The sequence below is a fragment of the Nannospalax galili genome, unplaced genomic scaffold, assembly GCF_000622305.1.
Source record: "Nannospalax galili isolate Female #2095 unplaced genomic scaffold, S.galili_v1.0 scaffold514, whole genome shotgun sequence".
In the NCBI taxonomy this organism is placed as follows: domain Eukaryota; kingdom Metazoa; phylum Chordata; class Mammalia; order Rodentia; family Spalacidae; genus Nannospalax; species Nannospalax galili.
In genome coordinates, this window is record NW_008336076.1 from 989340 (window position 1) to 1015398 (window position 26059).

At 37.3% G+C, this 26059-nt stretch overlaps 1 protein-coding gene across 3 annotated transcripts in view; it reads right to left on the reverse strand.

The window, feature by feature from the left end:
- The window catches only part of Csrnp3 (cysteine and serine rich nuclear protein 3), a 231407-nt gene that overhangs the window by 113560 nt on the left and 91788 nt on the right, over positions 1–26059 (reverse strand). Inside the window, exon 1 of one of the 3 annotated variants that reach the window (XM_008830899.2) lies at positions 2042–2366. The exons of 1 other annotated variant lie outside the window; for it this stretch is intronic. The gene's annotated coding sequence lies outside the window, so the exon portion shown is untranslated. Of the gene's footprint in view, positions 1–2041; positions 2367–3794; positions 4043–26059 lie in introns of those variants that run through there. One more of the 3 variants, XM_029562408.1, reaches the window with a different exon arrangement.

Here is a 26059-nt window from a genome sequence, read left to right on the forward strand (position 1 = left end):
TCACATTTTCTCCAAGACTCTTCTTCATGGGCTCTACTTCTTAGCCCACACTGTATTTTTATTTTTATACTCAAAATATGATCCTGATACCTGCCGCGCTTGCAGGGTTAAGAGTATTGAACTGCCCACGTTAATATCAACTTTAGTTCTTTCTTTTTTTCTCTGCTTAGAATACACAGAGAGGTTAGAAGACCAAACTACTGACACTATCTGGATAAAGTTAAAGAATGCTTATTAAAAATTATGAATTAAGTATGACTGAACAGCATGAAATATTTTATTTCGCTTCTTGAATATATAATATACATGCAATGATGTATGTAATAGACATAATATGTACTATCATGCATCTAATACACATACTTGTGTATATATATATATATATGCAATGTATAATAACTTTCAAAAATACAAATCTGAAAATGTTCTTGGAATCAGAGGTCAGCAGATTCAGATCAACTTAAGAAGGAAATTATTTATTTAAAATAAATTTCCTTTAGCTGACACCACTAAAAGTTTCAAAAGAAAAGGTATTTAGAAGAAAACGGCAGGTTTTGCACTTTTAAAAACACAAAACGAAACAAAAACCACCACCAACAAAAAAACACAAAACATGAATTCCATTCCATAAATTAAACTAAGTGTCATAATACCCCCACAGAGTGATAAAGGGTAAGAATCTGGCAATGAATAATCACAACAAAGTGGATTTCATAAATATTTGAAATAACTGTCTTTTGCTCTCTAAATGACCATACATACACTCCTGTTTCAGTGTGCCCCTGCTCCAAGCTCCCCCTCCAATTAATAGAAAGAGTATTGCTGCCAAACTAGCACATTTAAATCATTATAAAAAATTAACTATGTTTTCAGTGCAAAAAAGTAATTAAATCCTTCTAAATATGTACTAGTTCTTTGCATGCAAGCTTTATAAAATTCATTTAAAAGTATCTTATGCAAATACAGAAGCATAAAGTAGTAAGTTCATGACTAAATGTTATTTTGCATCTTCGTCTTTTTCAGTATATATACAACCTGTAATGTAGACAGATGCATAGTCGACGCAAATGAAAATAACATATTTTCTCATCAACATTGTAACTGCTAAGTTGATATATTTAAATTTTTTTAATGATATGGATAAACATAGTTGGATTGTGCAGTTTTAAGTTTACTTAAAATATGTTGTGTAAATTAAAAATACAATACGAACAATAAGTGTAAGTACATATTTGTTTGGTGCAGGACAGACTTTACTATGATGTAATCACACATTCTACAAAAGTGTGATGTTTAGTGCCCAAGGGGGGGGGGGACTTTTTTCCTGCTGTGACGTTTATGAGGTTCACTTCAGGATCCTGATTGAACTGAAAGGAAAAGTCATAAGAAGTTGAATATATTAAATTTAAATAACATTGTCTGAAAAGCCTGAGAAATTTAAGAACAATTAGAAAAATCAAAGGAATTTAAGGACTCTAACCCAGAAATAAGAGATTTCTTCTCTTGTAATATTTTTACAAAGCAATAGAGAATGGAATCTCCCAAAATAACCTTGTCTTAAAATGAAAATATAACTTATGAAAATTGTCTTTTTGATACTTTGTGGATATGAACAAAAGAACTCCATTAATTAATTCCAGATACTTCAGGAAATCCTAGGCTAGGAACTCTGTTCTTATTTGAAATAGATTTATTTTTGAAAACTGTAAAAATTAATTAAAAGTTTTGGTTTTTAATATTTATCTAGATATTTTAACTCAGATAGCTCTGCACAATCAACACCTACTCCAAAGACAGAATTATTTAAAAGCCCAAATCCAGCTGGTTCTCACATGAAGTGGTCTAGCAGAACAAAAAAACCCAAGTTTCAAATAGAGAAAACATTTGGGGGGAAAAAAAGAAGAACCTAGCAAAGGCTTGCCTGAAAACCAGCAACACCCCGCCAATTGCCACAGTGAATTTGAATAGCCGATTCCCATCAGTATCATTAACAGGAATAAAATCAGGCGCATCACGAAAGCATCACGAAATGTCATCGTACCTGCATGCACTTTAAATGACTACGGCTCACGCTGTAAAATCTTCACTATCAGAAATAAAGCGCACTTCCCTTAACTGCTGCAAAACACGGCTGCAGAAGCCCAGGATACATTTTTTTTCAAGCAAGGGATCCTGCTTTCTGCCAGCCCCGTGACCTTTGAACTCCCTTCTGCCCCCCTCCTCTTCTGCAGTCAAAGCCTGAGCGCTGGTCTCATTTGCATAAGGCTCAGGCAGTCCTCCAGCAGAGGAGAAGGAATGCTGGGTAAGGAGCTGTGGAGCTGCAGATCTGCCCGGGTACCTGCATCCCAGGGAGCACAGGGGCCTGCGGTATGGAGTGTCAACATCACATTCCCCATGTCCATTAACCTCTAAACGATTTTAGCTTTTAGCGTTTATTTCAGAGACTTATTGTCCTTGTTTACCATCTCCTCACTATAAGAAGCTGTCTGCTGCGACTCTGGTAACCAAGGAAACCCAAATAGTCAAATACTTCATTTAAATTGTCATTAACTTCTCTTGTTTTGGAGACATAGCTTTCTCTTTTTATAAACTTAAATATGTATTACATGCATAATCAGACATTTGGGGTATTTTTGTTGTGGTGATGTAAACAGCATCTTACAGGCATCAATTTATATTAGGCACTGTACAAATAGATGAAGTCACTTTAGTAATTCTGAAAAATGTTAAAAGTGCCCAAGTCCCTTAGAGATCATCATCCTAAATGGTGCCCAAAAATTAATTGTAAAGAAGTTAGGTCCCAGGATGCCTTTAAAGCAATACAGCAATAAAAATGTAGAGCAAAGTCAAACTGTGTACTTAGATCTGAAGAGCCACCTCGCAGCAATGCGAGTCTGTCTCTGCAAAGATGCTGAGTATTGAGCTATTATTTGGCAGAGTTACTGCTGGCCTTGATTTCTTACACACGGCAATGTTTCTACTTGAAATACAAACTTCTCTACTACTCATAAGCATAAAAACGAGTTATTTTCTATATAAAGGTTATGTGTGTGCACATATTTTATAAATATCCACGAAGACATATTCTCTTTGAAACAGTGACCCGATGGAAATAGGGATCATCAAATAATTAACCCAATCATGTTTGTAAATTGATTTTTCTTCCTATGTTTATGAATCACATCTATCATATAAAAATTTTATGGCACAGTTTTCCATTTTTAAAAAGAAACAATATGGAAAACAAAAAGTAAAAAATTAACATAGATGTATTATTAATGTATAAAACATCTTTTCATAGCATTATTTTGAATTCCTCCTATCTAAATTTTCTGTTTAAATAATTAAATATTTTACATACCTTTCCACACAGTATAATGAAAAACACTAGCAAATTCTGAATGATTCATCTTCTAATTTATAAGAAATTCAAACTAATGCAACACAGAATTTTCTAATACTATAAAAAACAAAGCTTTTTATATCACCTATTTATTATAGTCTGCTTTATTATTTCTGCATACATAAAAGATTAGAAATTATTGAATGAATTTTTCCTTACCTATAAATTTTTAAATAGAATAAAAAACTTTTCAATACCAACATTTCTGTTGGTGTCTATTTGACTACGTCAAAAATTTAATCATACTGGGTCAATTCAAGTGCATCATTCATACTACACACTACAAATACCTTGCAAAGTTTATGTTTAAGGCAAAACACACATCAGCCTGTTCTAATTTAAATGCAGTGAAATACAAGGAAGTGTTGGAGGAATTTATAAAATCACCAACCTGTTCAAATAGCTGTAGCCTTAGTCCATGCACTCTTTATTCATTAGAATCCAAAATAAATTATCATTTTATAATATGTGTCAGCATCACGGAAGGCATCGTTCTTCCTGGTTCAGCGGAATCTTCATACATTTCCTTGCCCTGTGTTTTATTGCGGGTACCATATGCTTTATTGTTCCGCGACAAGAGCTTTGCTCGCACAAAGACTCATTACCTACTGCTTGCTGCACGGCATCAGCTTCACTGAGGCTGCCTATATGTGATCACATGGAGTTTTGTCTGCGAAAGCCAGGCGTGTCACTGACTTCACTGTGTCTATGGATATTTTTATCAGCTAAGGTCTATGAGAAGGAAGAAATAACAGGTTAGGGAGCTGTTCTAACACAATAATGTGGCACAGCTTAGGGAAATCCCTGCACGAGATTTTTCATTATTACAGAAAATATTTCAGCAACCATTCAAAAAAAAAAAAAGTTAGCTAAATTTTATTAATAGCAGACTGAATAAGAATATGGAAGGGGAACTTAAAAAAGCTATTTCCTACCTTGTGTTTCTGAAAGTACTGTTGTATAAATGCTATTAAAGGCCCTCGTTCTGATGAAGGAACTGACAGTATGTTTTAACCTTTTAATTGCTGGTATTTTCTTTTCTCCCTCACTAAAAGGACAGATGCTGCTCCCCTCAAATTTTCCTCAAGTAAAACCTCCATCACTAAACGATACTGTATGTAAAGCAGAATAGAGACACTAATTTGTTCTTAGAAGGAAGATAAGAGGGTGAGACTCTCTTACTGATGTACATAAATGAGGTAGGTGATTAATTTATCTTCTCAAAAGATGACACATTCCTAGAACAGCTGACTGAAATGAACAATGAAGATTCCAAGTTAAAGAGTGAAAGAACATATGGTCCATATTAATTCTTTAAACTGCAGTAACTTACTTCAGACAGCTTACCTCAATAAAGCATATGGTTTACCTTATCTGATTTCACTAACAAGTTCTTTCAGAGATGATTGCTCAACACTTACAAGAATCTTTTGCTGCATAGATACTACGTTAATATACACGTTCTGTGTATATGTGGACACAGTCATGTTTTCTTTCCAAAAATAATTTCTCAAAACATGAAACTTAAATATGGATTTTCAGATAATTATGACTTGGTTATTGGAATTTGATAAAAATATTCCATATATCTTTGGTAATCTGCCTAAATTTAACTGGTATTTGAAAGATTTTTATGCATAAATTTTGGTATCTTGTGACAAATACATGAAAAGTTCAACAAAGAGCACAGAAGGAAAAGTCAGGAACATCATGAAAAATAAATTTCCTGTAGCATTAGGGCACTAATGCATTGTAATGGCCCTTGTAAAAATTCAGCACTTAATCCTAAAAAGAATGAATGCACACATACTTATATCCATGTTTATAAATACACACACCTCCATAACCCTTCAATCAATAAAATCTCATTTTCTGAAAGAAAAAGATTACAATGCAAACATTTGTATCAACTGAAGTTAAAAAAATTTAATGACGAATAAACCAATGTGATTAAATAATTTAATATTAAAAATGGTTTAACATCTTTCTTTGTAGTATTTGAAGGGTTAATATTGATCTAGAATGTTTTGTGACTTAAGTAGTAGGTCTTTCTTAATATGAAAGAAATTTTGAGATATATTTTAAATACCACCATTTTCATGCAGTGTATTCCAAAATGCTCATCTTCATTTCCCCCTCTGCACACAGGAGCTACACTAAAGGTTGGGATACTAAAAGAAAAATGCAAAGAAAGCATTCCTGACATTTAGTTCATCTCTGGTTTCTTAAAGATAGCTACAGTGTAGTTCCTGTCGTTGATGATGTCATCATGCTAATGTGCAAGGAAATAAACAAAAGGCAGCCATTTTTCTTTTACTGCATCACTTCAAAACAGTGAAATAAAATGGTTGCCAATTGGAAGGAAAGAACCAGCAGAAAAATACTTCCAAGTTCTGGTGGTGGGTCTGGGGACTAAAAGGTGAGAGACTGGAGCAAAGCAAAATCAGTGTATGTGTAAATTTTATGTATATGTATGAAAAGAAATAATTTAATAAAAGAATTAAAAATAAATGAAACAAATATAAAAATAGCTAGAAATAAAAACAAATGCCTAGATAAACATCTCCAAAGGGAAGTCTATCAACAGAATATGTTAAATGTAAAAGCCTGCTAAATTCACTTAAGTGGAAAAAAACTTAAAGATAAGCATCAGAGCCAGAACTATCTAGAAAGAGGAAGAATGGATCACAAAATAGCAATAGTATTTCCAGGTTACTACTGTCTTAAATGACCTTTGTGAGTTATTGTGGCATGTAATGCCTTAATTTTCAAGTCTGCAAGCCAGGAACAGAAATCTTTTCAATGATCAAGCAAGTCATGAAAATGTATAGTAATAGTTTTATGTTCCAGTTCCCAAAATTGGATTTAACCAAGCATTGCCAATTAGTATTAATAAGAAGAAAACATAGGCCAGGCGAGGTGGTGTACTTCTTTAGATCAAACGCAGTCTAGTCTATATAGTGAGTTCCACACCAGCAGGCTAGCTGGGGCCACAAGGAGACCCTGTCTCAAAATGACAAAAAAGAATTGCTTAAAATAATTTTTAAATGACTCGTGTTTACAGCACAGACAAATAAGATTTTTGGAGAAAGAGATGGTCATTGTTTAAAACTGAAAGCAACTTGAAATGTTATGAATGTGCCTCATGATTAAAACAAATTACAAAATAAGTTCACCATTCCTATCACAATTCTGGAATTCTCTGTCGGCAACATGGCGAGAGACTGCAACAGAGATCATGACATTGTACAGTAGACAGCGGTGGGTGCTTCATCAGTCAAGAGTTCTCCAAAGGTGAAATCAAAAGAAAAACACAAGATCACAGGTTTAGAACATAAATTCCATCCAAGACTAGAAGGATGTTTTAATGTACCATATTAAAAGTTGTAAACTGGAAATGATATTTCAATACTTAGTACTGATTCACATTAGCTTGGTTTTCTTCTAAAGGCAAATTGATCCCCTTTCCTTCATAACAGACAAAGCTTATCAAAAGTACTTGAAGACATTTGCGTTCCAGCTCCTACAGTAACACAGACCTGAGCTTACGCTGAAAGAATGGTCCACTGAACAGGAAGACCTACACCAGCATCTGTGTTCCTGAGGCCACATTATTATGCATTTATCCAGTAGCTCCTGTAGATTCACCCTTGCTAAGGCTGCACTGCACCCCTTCCCACCCTCTTCTGGCAAGTCAGTGAATTAACCTTGTCAGCTTCAAAATCCGAGAAGAGCTCAATTCAACAAACATTTTTTGAGAAGTTACCATGTACCAAGCTCTAAGGCAGTTGCTAGGGATATCCAAGTGAAATATTAATTGTTCACATGAAGATCATAGTCTCCCTAGCTTTTAAGGTTGAAAAAGAAAAGCACAGGGTAACAAGAGAAGTGCTGCTGAGCCTGTGATAGGAAGATGGTGACCTAAGGACACATTTTCCCAAACCATACTGTATGTACTGTATGTAAAATCAATAATTTCTTTATGTTAATATTGCCTGTTAAAACCAGGAAGATCACTGATGCAATATAAAACAATTCATCTATTATTCTATTGAAAATTTACAATTTGATCTTATAATCTAAAAGAGAAAGCAATCTTCCCATCATAAAATTACATATGTCTATGATGGCTACAGATTCCTTTCTATTTAGTCAAAAGGTACAGACTAATATCTTCCACCTTTCTTCTTAGCTGCCTTCAGTGATTTCTTATCCAGTAGTCTGCAAAGGTGATGTTCTGGGCTTGGCAAGGCTGGATCCCAAGAACCCTGTGGCTTCAGTCCCAGTCTCTTGAAACACTCTTTCCAAGGTCCCTAAACCACTGTGTAAAGGGGCTGTCTGCCCCAAGGCTGCCATGCTGGAGAAGCCCTGCAAAAGCATTCTAGAGGAAAAGGAATGACTGTTTCTAAAGTGGTGCTTTGGAGAATATGCAGAGACAAGGGCAAGAGCTTTACAAATTAGAATGAGAGAAAATTTGAGGCAACTTTGGTAGGACAGGAGATACAGATAGGTAAGTTTGAAAAGCATAAACAGAAAAAAAAGGTGGTGTCCTCCTTTTGAGCATCATGGAACTTGAGAGGAAATGAGGAAATTTCTCTCTGTCTGTCTCTCTGTCTCTCTCTCTCTCACACACACAGACAGACAGACACACACTATACTGTGAAATCAGCAAAGGACGGGAGGTAGGGTGAAAGTAATGAGTAATGAAGATAATTGTGGTAATGGCTAGCCATGGAGACCTGATCCAACAGCAGAGTGTCTGAAGAAGAAGATTTGGCTAGAAAGAACAAGCTTCAACTAAAGGCAAGAACAGAAGCAAGAGGAGAAAGGAATCTGGTAGAAAGCAAGATGAAATGCTTAAAATTAGTAAGATCAACTGGCCTCTGATCTCATTTATAGCTTTAAAAGCTAATGATTCAATGATTTGCTACACATCAGATCCAGACTAGAGAACATTAATTAAACAAGCTTTACTAGGTTCAGTAATTTCACAGGTATTTTGATTTGTGCAACCCTCAGTGTGTCAACTTTCAAATGGTGTGAAAAATACCTAATATCAAATATTAAAAATGTGCTTGGGAGCTTGAAAGCATCTGCAAAACAGTCTTCTTTGAATAAAGTGCGTAGAGGGAAGTATTTATATTTTTTTCTTGTTTCTGATTCTAAGTCCTGATTCTAAGGGGTGGGGGGGTGAATGGAAGTAAAAGAAATATGTTCTAGTTGGGCAAACATAAAAAACTTAATTTTGGAATGTGACAATTAAGACTTGACACACAGAGAAATAAAATCAATCACACACATACCCCGCCATGAACTGTCATAGCAAACAAGCATACTAGAACTCTATCCTTTTCGTTTTTCATTCTGTTGGGACATTAGACTATCAAAGCAGCAGATGTTAAGTTTAGCAGCCTGTAAATGGACACTCCAAAGGATGCAGGTTAAATAGCAGGAGTCGCTCTATAACTGCTTCGACTGCATCTACAATACAAACATAAATCATTTGAACATGGCTGCAAAGAAATCTTTGTGCAAAATGACCAAAGAAGAAAGCATCCAGATTTCCCCCCAACCACTACCCTCCCTGGTGTCCTTACAAAGGCATCAGAAAACAACATTGTTAAGAGAAAAGAATAAATAAAGCAAACCTCCTTCAGGACAAAAAGAATACATATGTCTCAGTGGCCAAGAAAGCTATTTATAATAATTTCTTCTTATGCTAAATTAGATCTCTAACTTAGGACAAAGTAAAACATTGAGTTAAATGGTAAAATCTAAAATCAAACATGAACTAAACAGTTTAAAAAAATAATGTGATAGAATGAGAACTTTTTTCTGTCAATATTTAAAAGGACTACAAAAGTGCTTGGGGGACACAGACATAAGAAAAAGAGTTTATTGTGTTTTATCACTACAAATCCACAAATACTTGGTCAATAGAGTAAATATATTTGACATATGTAATGGAAACACACAGAAAAAGCCTTGGTATGTTATTAATCTGGGTTTGTTGATGCAAATATACATATGTATGTATAACAGCTACATTTATTTAGTTCACATTCACTGAATATTAATGCTTGGAACTGGGTTTGGGCATGTTAAGAGAGATTAATATTGTGGTCTATAAAGTAAGTTGCTCTCTGTTTACATAGAGAAACAGATATAAAGAGATAGTCATACGATAATGAAATACTTTTTTTTTTTGGTCTTTTTGAGACAGGGTCTCCTTGTAGCCCCAGCTGTCCTAGAACTCACTATGTAGACCAGGCTGGCCTTGAACTCACAGAGATCCGCCTGCCTCTGCCTCCCGAGTGCTGGGATTAAAGGTGAAGAATACATAAGAACAAAGAGATAAAAGTAGGCAATATTATCAAAAAATCACCTGATAATTACCAAAGATTGACAAATACTTTACATGCAAGAATTAACTCACATAAGACATTAAAAGAAGTCTATAAGGAAATTTTTTAAAGCAACTCCTTTTTATAGATGACATAATTGAGGCACAGGTCAGTTAAGCAACAGAGTCAATATTCTGACCCAGGACGCCTGACCTAAGTTTTAATCCAGTGTGCCTTTACTGGGCATATTATCCCAAGCATCACAATGAGTTTTGCAAAAGAAGCAACATGGCAAATAAATCTTAAGGAAATTATTTTGTGGAAAAAGAATATTCTAAGCAGCACGGTTAGAATATATACAGACTCTGAGACATGGGTGATGTGCATGTGAAGAACAAGGAAAGATCCACTCTAAAAATGGTGAGCCTGGGGCTGGAGAGATGGCTCAGTGGCTAAGAGCACTGGCTGCTCTTGCAGAGGACCAAGGTTTAATACCCAGCACTCAAATGGCAGCTAATAACGGTCCATAACTCCAGTTCCAAGGGATCCAATGCCCTCTTCTAACTTCCGTGGGCATTGCACAACACAGGTACACTTACGTACTTGCAGACAATACACTCATACACATAAAATAAAAATAATAAATAAAATATTTTTAAAATGGTGAGCCTGATGGAATTAAGTATTTGCAATGTTAGGATGTGTGGAACTCATCTTAGAGTCAGTCTGCAGCATACAAAATATTAACAGTGTCTGATTACATCTGTTTAAGAAGCTCTGGAAATTCTTCAAAGACTGAACTAGAGAGAAGACCTGAGAGATTGTTAAATTTTCTCAGAAAAACATTCTAAGGCTCTGAATGAAGAGTGGCAGCTTTGGAGTAGGGAAGAGAGACTGGGTAATGAGCAAATTGACAGATACTCAAACTAGGGGAGAACTCTGAGTCCAGGAGTTTTCATTTAAGAGAGAGAGTGGATGATGATACTATTATTCAAAGTCAAAAATACAAGATGCTTCTATGACAGAGTATATGAAATCCAGCACGGGTGGGGATGGGGGGACATAAGAACAGTGCAGATAGGGGAGGGGCTCTAAATATGATCAAAATATATTGTATGAAAGTCACAAAAATCCGATACAGATAATGCTTCAGAAATATAAGAAGCTTAGTTGTGGACCCATTCAATGATAAACTTAGAATGTTTCCCTGCAACAGACAAGAGGACAGAGTTCTAAGAACGAAGTGGCATCAAGGCCTCTCAGTGCTCAGGGCCTGGCAGAGAAGCTTACAGACAAAAATCTATTACTCAGGTACAAATTGACTCCATCATAGCTACAGCATTTCTCTTAGTGACTGGATTAAAGATGAAGATGAAAGAAGAGAGGCTGCATTTTCCACAACGCTGTGAGTCTGGAATGCTGTCGACTGAACTTAACTGTGATGTTTGTGTAAGAAACTCTATAAAAGTGTTCCAGGCAAATTAAAATCATGCTCCTGATCAAGAAATTCACCTCCATGCTTTATATTAATCATCCAACATCAATAAATACAAAAAATAAATTAGATTTTACCTTTAGGCAAATGTATTAATGAGCTTAATTCCATGGCTTGCTATTAATGGTAGTGGCAGGCTGTTTGGTATGAAGCGCTCATTTCCCTTCTTGTCTATATAGTCAGGTTCTATTTAGTATTCATTATTCATGTCTATTTTTATCAAAGAGCACTATTACATGAAACCACAATCCAAGCATTTTGGCTCTTAGTTTTATTTATGGAGGGAAAGAAATTATGCAGCCTCCTGATATTGGGGTATAACATGTTTTATACACACACACACACACATATATATATATATATATATATATTTGCTATATCATATGGATAAGGAGCATATCTATTCCTTAAGGTTAGTACTTAATTCAGGAATTCTGACTAAAGGATAGGTTTCTTTTTGCACTCGTATTAATTTAGAAAATAAAAAAGGACAATGAAGAAAAGCAATAACCTTGTAAACAAAAGGACAAAAATGTGCTAATTGTAACAATAAATCTTGTGGAAGCTGTGAACAAGAAGGAACCCTCATATATTACCGGAGGGACTGCAAACTAATCCTGCGTCTACAGAATGCAGTATGGATGTCCCACATAAACATAAACATGTATCTACTGCATGACCCAGGTATACCACTCCTGAGTATTTACCCAAAGGAGTCTACGTCAACATATCACAGAAATACTTACACATGAATGTTATTCACACACACACATGCACACACACACACACACACACACACACACACAAATGGATTTTTTGACATAAACAAAGGAGTCATGTAAAAAGAAGAATGGAGTTATGTTGTTCCCAAGAATAAGGATGCAACTGGAGATAATGGTAGGAGGTGAATTAAGTCAGTCTCATCAACAATGATCATGGTTTCTTTCATCTGTGGTTCCTGGATTTCATATGGAAATATAAAATCAAGTATGTCTATATAGCATGGAAGAATTGAAATCTTCCAGTAGAACATGTTGCATTGGACTATTATCACCTAGGTAACTTTAGCTGACCACCGTGAAAATTATTGGTTTGTTGGCCATTTTTTTAACACTTTAATTCCTAAGGATCATCTACAGGTCATGTAAACACAATGGAGAGGCAACATTGGGCTTTATAACTGCTACTGCTTCCTGACCACTCTCAATCAACATGTATTTGTTATATTTATAAACTCTGTGGAAGACTATGATTACATACATCACTCCAATTTATAATATTCTAAAAGTTTTAGACTAAGAAATTTATGACTTATTGGACAACAAGAACAATGTAGTTCTAAATAAAAGATACTTGAAGAAATTGCTTATAACAGTTAAAAACTAGAATTCTGCATATGTAGTTAAAATGTATTTCTCTGTGCCAGTAATTAAAACTGGAATCATGATCATGTAAAGACAATAAAAAATATTTACAGAATAAAAATTGATGATAAAATTTACAAGAAATAAAAGAGATATGGTTATAACTAAAGTGTACAGAAGAAGGCTGGAGAGAAACACAAAAGAATCGGGGATTATGTGTGAGCATAAAACAATATACACACTGTGGGCTCAGCACAATTGGCTCTTGTATCTGTGGGTTCACATGTACAGAGTCAAACAGAACTGCTTGAGAAAAACTACATTTGTAGTGAACTTGGACAGATTTGTTTCTTGTAATAATTCCCTAAATATAATTTGTGCTACATTTATATTGTATTAAGTGCTATAACCAAATCTAGAGATGACTCAATGTATACAGAAAGATTTGTACAGGTTCTGCACAAATACAACACTATTTTCTGCAAGGGTCTATTGCATCCAACACATTGGTATAAAAAGTAAGGCTCTAGAATCAGTCTTCTATTAAATGAAAGAATGACTATGTTTAAATATATAAGCACAAAATAATTGGAAAAAATCCAATCAAAAATCATTTGAAAAAATAAAAACAGTTATCTCTTTTCCTGAGGCAATGGGTGATTTTGATTTTCCACTTGGACTTTTTCTATACTTTCCAAGTTTTTGTTGCTAATTCAATAGAAAATTTAATAATATTAGAATTGTTGTTGCATTGGAGTTGTTCATACTAAAATCATTTAGTAAGAAAAGCATTGAAAAATAGGGATGCTCCATGAATAATTTCAACCTCTCTAAATTTAAGCTTTTAGAATCTGGAGATTTGATCTCTGATACTCACACTCCACCTTTATGCTGGATTTGAAACCTGATGTCTCCACATCTACCAGACTCCCTAAAGACCTGATTCCTTTTGATTGATGAGCATTACTCTCATGTAACCATATAATATTCTGTTTTGTTAGTCACTTCCCAGGTACTGTAAAGAAGTTCACATATCCATCTCTTTCTCAAGGTGTCGAGGGACCAAAAGGGGTGGCTAGAAGTGGCACAGGAAGGAGTCAGTTGGTAGCACTTCTGACTGCTGTGAAGCCCTACATGATGAGAGAAAAAGAGATTGATTGAGTGGGGAGATGGCAAGGGCAACTAGTGGGATGTGGCACTGGTTTAAGAAAAGGAAAGATCTTCAGAATTTAAAGATATCTATAGCTGGGTATTATGCAGCTCCAGTTAAAATTTAACAGCTGTAAAAACAGAGAAGGCCTGGGGTAAAAGCATCTAATTGAGAAAAAATTAATGTCTTTCTACCAAGTCTCCCTTATGCTTGGAGAGTGCCTGGGAGGCAGAGGTTCAGCACTTCACCTCTTCATTTCTTGCTATCCCAGAGAGACCTGATTCTGAAGCTTTCTGAACCTGAATGTACTACCAGTGAGTTCTGTTATGGTTACTAATTGATACTGAGAAAGAGCCAATCATTGCATAGTTGGAGACTGTTTCCCAGGCAACGGTGTGAGGGGCAGCTTTTAATCTGCATTGCTCAATAAATCTTTGGCTATAAATAGGAGACTCTGGTGTGGAAGTCCATTGTCAGAGGGCAGCACAGAACCAACAGTAAGATAGCTGGTCACGTGATTTCACCTGTTGCTTCTCCTCTTCGTCAAGTGAACTCTTCCTTTACATTGAGACTTTCCCATAGGAGGTGCTGAAATTATTTAACAAGCTCTTGGGAACACCCTTTTAGAACTAGGGGTGCACTTGAACATTGAGACAGATGCTTTAGAATATCAGATACCACTAGTAAAATTTCAGGTCGCTCAAAGGACAGAATTGTTTTAACACTGACTTCCAGTTTGTGTTTCCTGAGTTTGTCTAAATAAAACACATGAAATGCTGGAAATACTGCAAACATTTTTCTCCCCCAACAACAAGGTTACAAGAACTGGCTCAGACAAGATGTCTTGCAATATTTCCCTCCCCACTGCCGTTCCATAGCTGGTAATACATTTTCAGCCTTGTTAAAAAAATTTCTTACTGATAAAATTTCTTGGGCCTTCTTCTTAGGCATGACCATCCGCACTGCCAACATCTTTCCTCCTTCCTTTCCTTTCATAAAGAAAAGATGAGCTTCTACCTGTCCCCAGTGTCAGCAGTAGGCTGGGTGACTTGGCACACACAGCTATCTAACAGTCTCTTTCTTGTCACCAGGCTAGAATTCTTTTGCTGTTGTTTGTTTGGTTGATTGGTTGGTTTTTTTTTTTTTTATGACATCATCTTTCTGTAGCACTCTCTGACCTGGAACTCCCCAGGCTGGCCTTAATCTCACAGAGAAATCTGCCTGACTCTACCTCCAAAGCACTGGGATTAAAAGCATATACCAGCACATCCAGCATTAGGTTTCTTTTTGAGCAGGGGCATGCACAAACCTTGGGTACTGAGGCTTTTCTATCAGTCCTTTGCAATATTTCCATATTTTATTTTTAGGTCAACACATCTGCCAATATGGAAGTCACCCTAAGAACATTACTCCTGTCAGTGGAAGCTTCCTTTCAGTTTATGGTGTGTACTAAGTAAAACTAAGTTAGACTAAATGTTCGTATGTTGGTAACAGTTATTTGTAGGAGTTATTTTTCAAATTCACTCAGAATTATTTTCCATGGAATTTGATAGTATTTTAACGTTACTGAGACATTGGTTAATGATGAGAACTCCCACCCCAAGCAAACCTGCAATAGCTGGATCAAAAAGCAAAAACCACAACTTTTTAGAGTGTATCAAGCACACAGAAAAAAATCATTACTACATTGGAAAAATACAAATTATTCCTGGAGAGGAGGAAAAAACAGATGTCAGCACTGTCCTTTTATGAGCCTGATTTCATATGGTAAGTTACAGGGGTTGTGCTTCCTAACTTGAATTTACTCAACCGTTCAATGGGCTCACTTTCTCCTGAGAAGATTTAATATTTACTTTTGTTCCTAAATAGTCATATAGGTGCACTGGTAAGTTTATTTGGCTTTGGAGTCTGGAATAGTAAGGCACAGAGATGTCAACTGGCTACTTTCTCATTTCAACCAATGCTCTTTTCATTTGAGTATTCCGTTTTTTTAGCAACTACAGAAAAAAAAAATTAAAGCTTATTTAAACACAGAATTTGACAGATGGTAATCCTTCCTAGTTTAAGGAATTAAAGTACTTGCTTTTATATGTGAAACAAATGTATAGAATTTAAAGGTCCCAAATGTACTATGTGAAATTAGACAACTTTAACTAAATACAAAAAGTAAAAGCATTTTGTCGCCCTCTGATGTAAACTTCAGTGAGACAAACCACATTAAGAACACTAGTGAAATAAATAGCTTAAAGATGAAAGACAAATCGCTAAAGCCAAGGACATAAACAGAAAAAAAAAATCAGGTCAACTGTAGATAGATAGATGACTGATAGATGGGTGACGGATAGATAGATGATAGATAGATAGATGATAGATATTTCGAGCCTTCCATTTAGGAAGCACTTTATCGCCTGATTACTGTGCTTTCTTTCTCATTTTAAATTAAAAGAATTTGAATGACAGAAGCTACACTGGGGAGCAAATGCCACCCAGCTGCAGTCAGGCATTTTGTAGTCTTGGTGAACGCCATCCCATCGGAGGTAGGGAGAGACAGAAGCACTCAGCAGGAGCCCAGTGGCTTACAGGCAGACCGAGAACAGTGTAAATCACATCTGAGCTACATAGCATAATCGGACAAGGCAGAGAGGGGTGAACGATACATCAGGATGGTGATAAATTTGGGGTAGACTTGGGTGCTAATGGGAAGTGATAACTGCTTAATGTTACACTACACAGGCCAGCACCAGGATGCAGTCAAGATGACTTTAGAGATAACAGTGCAATTTTTTCTTCCTCTAGCATGATGTGTGTATGTACCATTTAAACCAGAATTCTTGCTCCCCTATTAAGTCAGTGGAAATTTCCAGGCAAAATAATGAAAGGGCTTATGAGCTCCTGAAGAAAAGTAATAGGACCTAAATTCAATGTTTTGACCTAAGATAAGGAAAAAAGTGGATTGTCACTTTTAAAAACTACTGCAAAAAAATCCTATCATAACTTGAAACAAATAGGATGTGAAAATGACTTAAAAGCACAGTACGTATTATTTTCTATTTGTGTTTTTCTCACAGATCTTTTTGTTTAGTAAGATTTCTCAGAATTCCAGTAAAAGGTAAATATGGTTATAGAACCTGATTTTGCTCACTGGCACAGCCATTAATTATATCACACATTGCTACGCTTTTTTGGGGAATAACTCTTAAGAATAGTGAATCATGTTTTGATCATTTTAAAGAACTGTCAGTTTCTGGGAGCTGGAGAGATAGCTCAGCAGTTAAGAGTATTGGCTGCTCTTACAGAGGACTGGGTTCAACTTCTGCCCCAACATGGTACCTAACCATTGTCTGTAACTCCAGTTCCAAGGGATCTGACACCCTCTTCTGACCTCAAAGCCATTGTATGATATGGGTACATTTATATACAAGTAGGCAATACACTCAGACACATAAAATAAAAATAATAAATACTTTAAAAAAGAATAGTCAGTTTCTTAACATTGTTCTTAGCTCACAAAATATTTAAACGTTTATTTAGAAGGCACACAAAAAAGTTAGTTTGTGAAAGCATATTTATCCAATGACAGTGTTCTACTTCTCCTAGCTTTGTCATCTATAAGAAGTTGAATACTATTTAGAGCAGTTGGTTTCAAAGGCACATCCCCATCGGTCAGTACAGATTAACACTTGGATTACTATTTCATTGCTTTTTCTTACACTTTCATAGACTAAGCTCTGTTTTCTTCTAACTAAAATAATTTCTTAAGGAAAGTGGCAAAGCAGCAAAGAACAAAAAATTTGTATATATTAAATATAATGAAAATGGAAATTAATACTTCCATATTTTCTTATAGAAATTTACAGTCAGGATCTCTTCTTATTTCCTCTTCTCTCTCTCTCTCTCTCTCTCTCTCTCTCTCTCTCTCAACATAACATTTTACTTCAAGACGAGGCTACATTATAGAAGAGATAGTTTTGTAGACTGATGCTAAGGCATGGAGCTATCATATCAGGAGTTCCTACATAGACATATTCTCTGCCACTAGGAACCAAATGCTATTATAGTCACTTTAGAGGATTTTTTTCAGCAACCTATGTCTAAAAGCAGATTAATGATAAAGACAGGTTGTATGCCAAGATGAATATCATAAGTCATCAAGGGACAACACCCCTGGAGATGAAAGATTTATTGGGGGGAACAGAGGACATTAGATAACTGAGTAGAATTAATCTGCACATTCACTATAGATTGGGTAATACTTAAAATCATTGTTACTTTCATGTGAATACATATGGTTTACTTTTGAAGGAACCAAGAGCATTCTGGTTATTTGGTCAATTGGAGTGAGTATGTGTATATTCACCTAACTGTGTGTTTGTATCTTACAAGCTCCTTCATTATTTTGTCTGGAAATTTCCCCTTTATAAATGATGAAATGCTAGACTTCTTTGCTAAAACTATTTTTTAAAGTGAATGTCCATTTTAAGTGGTATAAACAATCTTTTTTGGAAGCAGAAGAAATTTCTCAATAGCACACGTAAAGTCTTTTGAAAATATGTACACCAAGACACAGGTAAGTGTCAAGCAGGTCCTAAGGCCTACTCTTGCACTTTCAGATAACTTAATACATACTTTAAAGATCCAGGCTGGCAATGTATTTGTGTATGAGAGTGTGCCTAGGTGAATCAGCAATGCAATCTTGAGGCCATTAGAATTCAGTCTTGGGACTGGAGGGATGGCTCAGTGGTTAAGAGCACTGACTGCTCTTGCAGAGGACCTGAGTTCAATTGCCAGCACCCACACGGTGGATCTATAACTCCAGTTCCAGGGAATCGGATGCCCTCTCTGACCTCCATAGGCATTGTACAACATGGGTGCACTTACACTCATGCAGGCGATACACTCATACGCATAAAATAAAAATAATAAATAAAATTTTTAAAAAAGACTTCACACTCTTAAAACCAGTATGCTGGCCAAATGGAACAAGTGGCTTTTCTCCCACCTCCTACTCTGTACCAGGCTTGTGCGTTCCCCTCTTAACCTTGTGACTTTTCTTGTGGTGCTGATTTTCTTTCTACATTGTCATTACCTTTAAAAAAAAAAAAAAAAAAAAAAAAACTACACTAATACTTTATATTTCAGCATTATTTATTCTCCAAACCCTTAATGATTTATAAAATCATTCAGGCTGAAAAAATAGCCAATTTTAATAAGAATATTAACTCTCTCTGACTCCATTAAGCGAACTGAAAATTAACTAAATAAGAAGGCACTTTCCATTTTCTTCACACCTCTAAACATAACATCAAACTTTAATAAATGTGGACCTAGATAGTAAGAGAATTAAATGCAAGGCCCTAAGGGCAGAGGTTTCTAGGAATGTGCTTATAATAGAGTTTCACCTGGGATTCAATTAAATATTTAGTGAGAGTGACTGAGAGAAAAGTGCTGTGCCGAAGGCTCCGAAGGCTGCAGGAGGCAGAGATGAATGTGACACAGTTTTTGTCCTCTAGAATGACATGATCAATGACAGTTCAGCACATTTAACTTCTAGTGTGAGGTGGGGGAAGGGACCTGCCTCCTTTTTCTCCTCCAGCACTTCCAAGCCTGCCTGTGTTTGTACAATCCTATCAGCCTCTCCCCTGGCTTCCCAGGATGAAATATCCTTTCTTTGTTATTCAAGGCTAATCCTCCAGTGCGTGCCCTTGATACCACTTTCTCCCATTTTCTCGAAGCCCTCTTGCTCTCTTTTTGCAGAAATTGTATTACAAATCAGGGATCAACGAGATCTTTCTGTAACAGGCCAGATAGTAAATAGTTTAGGCGTTAACAGAATTTTTTAGGGTGTTGTTAGCACTCTGTGGTAATGCCAAAGTGGCTGTATATAACCAAATAAACAAATATATTAATTATATAAACAAATGGATGTGGTTGAAGTCTAATAAACATTATACACCATGAAATTTGGAATTTCATAAAGCTTTCATTTCTAATGAAATGTTTTCCTTTCCTTTCACTTTTTTTTTTTTTTTTTTGGTTTTTTTTTTTTTTTTTTTTTTTTTTTTTTGTTTTTTTTGAGACAGGTTCTCCCTGTAGCTCCAGCTGCCTGGAACTCACTGTGTAGACCAGGCTAGTCTTGAATTCACAGAGGATCCACCTACCTCTGCCTCCTGAGTGCTGGGATTAAAGGTGTGCACCACCACACCCAGCCTCCTTTCCTTTTTAAAAAATATAAAGTCATTTCGTCTTATGTGAAAGTCCTACAAAAGCACATAGTGCCCAGTTTTGTGTCACTCACCATGGCTGCTGATCCCTGATTTTTAAAAAAAATTATTTTTATTTTATGTGTATGCGTCTATTGCTTGCATGTGTGTAAATGCACCTGGGTCATGCAATGCCCACAGAGGACAGAAGAGGCCATCGGATCCCCTGGAACTGGAGTTATGAACAGTTGTTAGCTGCCATGTGGGTGCTGGGATATGAACCCAGGTCTTCGTCAAAAACAGTCAGTGTTCTGAACTGCTGAGCCATCTCTTCAGCCCCTGATCCTTGCTTTAAAAGTTGTCATTTTCTATAGCTCCAACCTTTCCTTTTCCCTCAGCCTACAATCACCTTAGGTATATATTAACATTTGACACTGACTCTGAATACTGACCAAGGAGTGGATTCTAGTTAGTCAAAACAGAAAAGCCAGGAAATCCAAGCTGGTACCAGCTGTAACTGCTAGTAGATGATCCCAGTGTGTCCACATCCCATCCTTTCATTGCGTTTGGAAGTCAAAACAAAGCTCTTCTCACATTCCCAGTTCCGTGTTGCTCTTCCCATTCGTGTTTCTGAGAATGGTTGTCATTTTTCATCTTCCCTACATTTCACAATGAATCCAAACATGGTTTCTTTCAACCTGGTATTTCCAGATTGGATGCTGTCTCTTTTTATCCCTTTGAAGACCTAGTCCTTACTTTTCATCCCTTTCCCTCATTCACATTAGATTCTCTTGCTGTCCTCCATCTCTTCAACATTTAACTGTTGGTAGCTTTGGCAAGTCCCTCTTCATCCAGCCTTTCTGGAGCTCTGGAGTCCCTTCATCCTGTTCCCGCAGTTCTCCAGGTGTACTTTTCTTGACATTTCTTTAGATCCTTAGATTTGCTTTACCAACTTTGGTTTCCTTCAGGCATCTCAAGGTCAGTGTTTTAAACAGTGGACTATAGTTATCCCATCAGATGCCTGGGCATATAACGGTATCTTAATCCAGCAGCACCACCCGTATTTGCTGAATCTAACACACAGCTAGTCACCCTCGGCGCTGTCCAGCCTCAGCTCTCATTCTGCTTACCCACTGTTGACCATAATTTTCCTCCACATGTCTCAGTTGTGCATACTTCACAGCATCCCTACTTCAGCTGCCTTAGCACCAGACTTCTTTGTCTAACTGAACCACAACTCCGGTTGAGTCCCTGATCTTCCTCTTCCCAGTACTTGGAGGTGAGAAATCTAAAGCTAATCTAAACATTATTAGGTGCCTAGCATGGCTATATAGCCCTCTACCATGGCCTCTACTTAGTCTTACCATCACAAAATCCTGTGTTATTGTTTATTCTCCAGTAAGAGGAAACTGATGCTGCAGCTGTATGCCTCCCTGGTACTGCACGTGCTATTCCTGCCATCTGAGGCTGTCAGTCTTTATTCCTTTAAAAAAAAATATTTTATTATTTTTATTTTATGTATACGCATGTATTGCCTGTGTGTAGGTAAGTGTACTCATGTCATGAAATACCTACGGAAGACAGAAGAGGCTGTTGGATCCCCTGGAATTAGAGTTACGGGCAGTTGTTAGCTGCCATGTGGGTGCTGGGATTCGAACTCAGTTTTTCTGCAAGAACAACCAGTGTTCCCAACCACTAAGCCATCTCTCCAGCCCCTCAGTCTTTACTCTTTATATGACTCGTGCCTATCTAATAACATTCTGCCTCTGAATTCATGAAACATGGAAAAAACCTTTCCCATTGCTTCTGTTTTATTTCCCAAACTGTGTTGGCAATATTCCTTCTCTCTATGGTAATCACTAGAATTTTGGTATTAGTATAAGTAAGCCAGGTGTATTGAGTCATGTGTGCTCCGGCTTCTAAGTCAGGATCTGACCTACAGGAACAGATGAAGAAAACTGGACAAACCATGCAAGGCTTCCACACAGAGGGCTGAACAAGGTAATGGGATCTGGCTACCGCACTGTCTTCCCAGTAGCACAGCTTACATGCTGTACAATGTCTTGCAAACACAGGGGAGGAGAGCAAGCACAGAAGCAGGGACTAGTAAGGAGGCAATTGCAACAACACAGATAAAAGACAGTGGTGATTAACAAATGGTTTATTTGGAAAATAAAAGAATAAAATCGGGGATGGAGAGATGGCTCAGTGGTTAAGAACACAGGCTGCTCTTCCAGAAGACCTGGGTTCGAATCCCACCACCCACATAGTGGCTAACAACTGTCCATAGTTCCAGTTCCAGGGGATCTGATGCCCCCTTCTGTCCTCCACAGGCATTGGACTTACCTGCAGGCAATATACTCATACACATAAAATCAATAAAAAAAAATTTTTTTTAAAGGAATAAAGTCACCTGGGGAAGTGGTGCACATCTTTAATCCTGGCACTTGGGAGGCAGAGGCTGTGGAGCTCTGTGAGTTCAAGGCCAGCCTGGTCTACACAGTGAGTTCCAGGCCAGCTGCAGCTACAGGGAGACCCTGTCTCAAAAACACCAAAAAAAAGAAAGAAGGAAGAAAGGAATGGAACAAGAGATAAGAAATCAAGTTACAATATTACAATATAAGGAAAATCAAAGATAGGAAAAGAAATTTTTTTACATAACATAAATAATGAAAATAAACCAAAACCAATAGTAAAATGTGTAGTGACAAGCTGCTTTGGTTGCAGGACACAGAGAGATCCAGCTGAGCTGAGGTAGATTCTTCCTACCTACTGGCTAGTCCTCATAATGCTAGAGGGTGCTATTTTGGCTGCTGGAGAATTATCAACAAGCCAGCTGCAGCTATAGGGAAACCCTGTCTCAAAAAGAACAAAATAGATAAATAAATAAATAAATAAATAAATAAATAAATAAATAGGGTCAAAATCATTCGCTGATTGTTAGATGAGTAGGAAAAAGAAATAGACAACTTGGATCTTGGATCCAAAGATTGTCATCTGCAATTATGAAGCCGGTAGTTAGGATTTGGTGCTGGGAAAAGCTGCCAAAGTTTTATGAGGAACAGGTGAGAGCAAGAGTTCAGGTTAGCTCACACTAACTTTAAGATGTCTATGACGTATTTAAGCAGAAATGTCAATTGTATCCAATTCCGTGTCAGTTCGTGCCAGGATTAAGCTAAAGTATCCTGTGCATGGACCATATTTAAAGCCCTGGACTGCAGGATCCAGCATGCTGTCACACAGCTTTTGTTGTTGTCTGATAAGGAGGTTCATGTACCCAAGCTGGCGTTAACCTTGATATATTATAGCCCACGTAGACTGAGGGCTGAGGCTTGTGCCCTCAGTGCTTAATGATGAGGAAACAGAGAAAGAAGGAGCAGAGGAAACTGAGGAAAGAAAGAAAATCTGAAAGGAGGAAAACCAAGAGAAGGTCTCCTCGGCAAAATAAAGTTTGTTGGGTTTGTTTGTTTCTTTGTTTGTTTGTTTGTTTGTTGGAGATACAGTATCCCTGTAACCCTAGCTGGCCTTGAGCCCTTAGAAATCTTCCTGCCTCTGCCTCCCTAGTGCTGGAGTTAAAGGTGTGTGCCACCACACCCAGCTCAGTTTTGTTTTAAAGCAAAGGCATTTTGCTTGCAGAGGCTGGCAGTGCTCTCAGAAGCTAGGATAGGTCAAATAAATAGAAGACTGAATTTACAATTAGCTTTAAAACCACGGAGGGCATGGTGACCTTGACAGTTTTGATAACATTGTGAGGCAATGCCAGAGCAGAGAAGGAAAACAGCTTCTTTCCAACTAGCTTTGCTAAGGGAATAGACATGAAGCGCTTAATGGAAGGTAGGTGTGTGTGTGTGTGTGTGTGTGTGTGTGTGTGTGTAGATGGGGCAGAGTTGGTGAGACTTTTTACTTTTAAATAAAAAATCAGTATTTCTATATGCAGATAGAAATAATATATTAGAAGGAGAGGCTGATGATGTCAGGGAAAGTAGACGTGGCTGAACAATATCTTTAGCAACAAGGAATGAGATTGGCTGCTCATGTTGAATGTGGAGCCTTGGATAGGAGAACGTAAACCCATAATGCCCTGCATAAGGTAGAGACTGTAGGAGAGAGAACACATAAAAGTTCTAGTCTGCTTCTATTTTCTCAGATTATAAGCTTGCAGGGGGGAGATGATGGGTGCTGGGAAGGTTTTTGAAGTGGGAAGAACTGAGTAGACTAGGAAACAAGGTCATACTAGGAACCACTATTGAGTCTTGGCTGAAATTTTGGTTATGAACTGAAATGGAAACAAATGAACACAGCTGTGTGTTTTTCTACAGTCGTGTTCAGTTACATGAAATTAGGTTTGTAATATGCAGACGGTTTGATTCGCATGGAGCTGGGGTCATATCAGGCATGTGCCGTAAAGCAAGACAAATGAGAAAACCCAGATAAGGGTAATTTTAGGAAAATTTATTATAATGATGAGCCATATATTCTAATGTATTTTATTTTGTTTGTTTTTTGAGACAGGATCTCCCTGGAGCTCACTATGTAGACCAGGCTGGCCTCAGTCTTACAGAGATCCACCTGCCTCTGCCTCCAGAGTGCTGGGATTAAAAGTGTGTGCCAACCCAGCTGTTTTATTTTATTTTTATTAAGATTTATTTCTATTGGGGCTGGAGAGATGGCTCAGCAGTTAAGAATACTGACTGTTCTTGCAGAAGACCTGGGTTCAAACCCCAAAACCCACATGGCAGCTAACAACTGTCTGTAGCTCCAGTCCCAGGGTATCTGACAGCCTCTTCTGAATTTATTTCTATATTTATGTATGTGTGTCCAAGGGTACCCATGGAGGCCTCAAGAGGATGTTGGATCCCCTGAAGCTGGAGTTAGAGACAGTTTTGAGTCACCCAACATGGTGCTGGGAACTGAACTCGGGTTCTGTGGAAGAGCAAGTGCTGGTAAGTGATGAGCCATCTAGGAAGGGAGGAAGGGCATGAGTGGAAAGGTAATGGGATCAATGCCTAAGGTCAGTAGGTCTGAAGAATTACACAAATTAGACGATTAATGGGAAAGAGATACCAAGTCAGGAAGTTGTGGTTAGGGAATGGGGACTGCATGAGACTGCAATCACAGGAGAGCTGTGAGGATGAGATAGAAAAATTCATATGCTCTGTGCACAAGACAAAAGTGAGAGGCAAAACTCCTACTAGAAGAACCATGTCCTGGGGAAGTGATGTTACTAAGAATTGCAAAGCAGGATAAGTGAATAAAAGAGGAGACACAGCTACCATCTTCAGGAGAAGGAGAATAGTGGGTCTCTCAAATACTGTGTAAAAGAGAGTGGAAGTATATGCCATTCAGGCTGTTAAAGATCAAAATAAATAAAAGAATCCATAAAAAATAAACTCTCATTAGGCAGGCATGGTGGCATGCCTTTAATCCTAGCACAAGGGAGGCAGAGGCAGGCGGATCTCTATGAGTTCAAGGCCAGTCTGGTCTCAATAGAGAGTTCCAAGCCAGCTGGGACTACAGGGAAATGCAGTCTCAAAAAGACCAAAAAAATAAAAATAAGCCCATGTGACCCCTGAGGAACAGATCCTTAAATGACCTTAAGAGTAAAAATAAATCGGTTTATATCTGGACCAACTGTGTGGCCTTAAACACCCAAAAGGAAAGTACAACCAAAGATTAAAGCCAATATAATTTCATAAGAGACCATATGTATAGCTAAAGGCTACATAACAAGCAACAATGCCAGACAGGCAATACCTCCTTCTGAGTTGTTGGCCAGGGTGGCCAAAGGGATTCCCAGATAGTAACCCACCATAGAACTGGGAAATTGAACAGCGGACCCCAATCTTATCCAAAGGAATATTGACAACTGAATACCGCTAGATGAAGAACAGCTAACCCTCCTATAACAAAGACCTCTAGATAGGCTGACTAGATTCTCCACAAGGGTAAGTAGTGGGGAATGGCTGGGGGTGCCGGCAACACAGCAGACAGTAGCAGGGATATCAAAGTATAAGGGCTCTAGTGGGGGGAGGGAGGCTATGGGAGGGTGCTACCTGGGAAGTGGGTCTATAAAAAAAAAATTCTAAATTCTTCAAAGCATAAA